Genomic DNA, 2,588 nt, shown 5'->3' on the forward strand with positions numbered 1-2,588 from the left:
TAAAATTGGAATGAAGGTTAGCATGGCCCCTGCATAAGGATGACACACAAATTTGTGAAGCGTTCCATATTTAAAACAAAACTGATGAATACCTTTCTATCAAGTTGTAAATAAAACAGCAAGTATTATTGTCAACATGCATCTTAATTTTATTTTTTTAATATATTTTTATTGATTTCAGAGAGGAAGAGAGAGGGAGAGATAGAAACATTAATAATTAGAGGGACGGGGCAAAGCCGCGCAATCGCCAGATCCGCTCTTGGTCCATGCCGTCCATCGTGCCTCCCGCCTGCTGTCGCCGCCACCATGGGAGTGCAGGTGAAGACCATCTACCCCGGAGACGGGCCACCTTCCCGAAGCGCGGCCAGACCTGTGTGGTGCACTACACGGGGATGCTTAAAGATGGAAAGAAATTTGATTCCTCCCGGGACAGAAACAAGCCCTTTAAGTTTATGCTAGGCAAACAGGAGGTGATCCGAGGCTGGGAAGAAGGGGTTGCCCAGATGAGTGTGGGTCAGAGAGCCAAACTGACTATCTCCCCAGACTATGCCTATGGTGCCACTGGGCACCCAGGCATCATCCCACCAAATGCCACTCTCGTCTTTGATGTGGAACTTCTAAAACTGGAATGACAGGAATGGCCTACTCCCTGAGTTCCCTGTGCTTGGATGTGCCATGGAGGGATCTGGCGCCCCCAACGCGCACACGCGAATCCGTGCGGAGCTTTTCCTGATGTTCCACTACACTTTGTATAAACATCTGCCTGACTGAATGTGTTCTGTCACCCAGCTTCGCTTTTCCCGTCTCCTCGTATGTGTGTTGACCTAAACTACATGCCATAAACCTCAAGTTACTTTTTGTTTTGGGGTGAAGATTCAGTTTCAGTCTTTTGGGTCTAGGTTTTCAATTACTTATTAGTCAAGTATTAACAGCACAAGTAATGGGTTAACTTTAGACTAGGAATTGGTGTGTGGGGGATGCAAGAATCTTTATTTTATTTTATTTGGATGAAATTTTTATCTATTATGTATTATTAAATATTCTTGCTGCTGCGCTGCAAAGCCATAGCAGACTTGAGGCGCTGTTGAGGGCCGAACTATCTCCAAGTTGAGAGATGTCTTTGGGTTGAATTAAGAGCCCTACCCAAAACTGAAGTGGGGAGGGGAGAGCCCTCACCTCCACTGCCCCATCCCACTCTCCCCTTAAACCCTCTGCCTTTTAAAAGCAAATCGTTTTCACTGCGATGTTGGACACTACAGGTATCTGTCCCCGGGCCAGCAGGGACCTCTGAAGCCTTCTTCATGGCCTGGCTTTCCCCCCCCCCCCCCCCATCCTGTGGTTTTTTTCTAATAGATATTCAGGACTTTTATAATGTCGTAGCTATCCAGGCTCCACTCCCTAAATTTTAAGAACTTTAATTGAAAGTTTAAATTGAAGGTGCTGTTTGTAGACACTTAAAACCCAATGAAAGCCCAGCCATCATGACAAATCCTTGAGTGTTGTCTTAAGAAAATGATGCTGGTCATCACAGCTTCAGCATCTCCTGTTTTTTTGTTGCTCACCTCCCCCTGCTGAACTCAAAGTTTTCTGGCTTCTCCTTCCCTCCTCTCACTCCTTTGCTGTCCTATGTAGTGATTTGGTGAGAGAAATTATGGCTGCCTATCCCCCACCCACTCCCCTGCATTACATATGAGTTTCAAGTTTTATTATTGCAATAAAAGTGCTGTATGCTGGCTTTTCTCAAAAAAAAAAAAAAAAAAAGAAAAGAAAAGAAAAAAAAATCAATAATTAGAGAGAATCATTGATCAGCTGTGTTCTGGTCTGCAAACATTACACAGCTCCTCCGTTGCCTGGAGGCAGGATGCCTTAAGACAGGGAGGTGGAGTAGGTCACCGAACAATGGGTCAGTTGGAGTTTGGAGGGAGGTGGTGGTTCACACTCCGGCCAAGCATGCCCAGGTGTTGCACCTGTGCCCTGATTTTCTTAGAAATGGCTGAAATGGCTTTTGTAACCTTTGGGTTGTCATTGTAACTGTCCTAACTCCCTCTTGTGGTTCCTGAGTATAAATTTGCTGTAACACCTGTGGTCTGCACTGCAGTTCGGCCTTTACCGTGGTGAAGTGCTGCAACTGTAGTTGCTGGCCAGCTTAATAAAGGCTCATAAATTAAAAAAAAATTTTTTTGTTATTTTTAATGATTTTTTAAAATATATTTTATTGATTTTCCACAGATAGGAAGGGAGAGAGATAGAGATCCAGAAACATCAATGAGAGAGAAACATCGATCAGCTGCCTCCTGCACACCCCCCACTGGGGATGTCCCCGCAACCAAGGTACATGCCCTTGACCAGAATTGAACCTGGGACTCTTGAGTCTGCAGGCTGACGCTCTATCCACTGAGCCAAACCGGTTAGGGCAAGGCTCATAAATTTTGATCTCTGTCTCTGGTGGCCATCTCTTGCGGGTCGCCCCATAACATTTGGAGGCCCCAGTGAGATACACTCCGGCCACGTTGCCAGTGGACACCCCAGGTGAGGACGCTCCAGTCTCTGTCCCGGGTTCCAGGGAGGCGGAGTGTCTCCTCCAAAAT

The 2,588-nt window shown here is 45.9% G+C and overlaps 1 pseudogene across 1 annotated transcript; it reads left to right on the top strand.

Moving 5' to 3' along the window:
• The first annotated feature begins 291 nt into the window (after nucleotides 1-291).
• Nucleotides 292-763, top strand: LOC308234568 (peptidyl-prolyl cis-trans isomerase FKBP1A-like; annotated as a pseudogene). The gene has a single exon. The product of its transcript is annotated as a peptidyl-prolyl cis-trans isomerase FKBP1A-like (transcript).
• The last annotated feature ends 1,825 nt before the right edge of the window (nucleotides 764-2,588 follow it).

Source organism: Plecotus auritus (assembly GCF_963455305.1).
Source record: "Plecotus auritus genome assembly, chromosome: 9".
Classification (NCBI taxonomy): Eukaryota; Metazoa; Chordata; class Mammalia; order Chiroptera; family Vespertilionidae; genus Plecotus; species Plecotus auritus.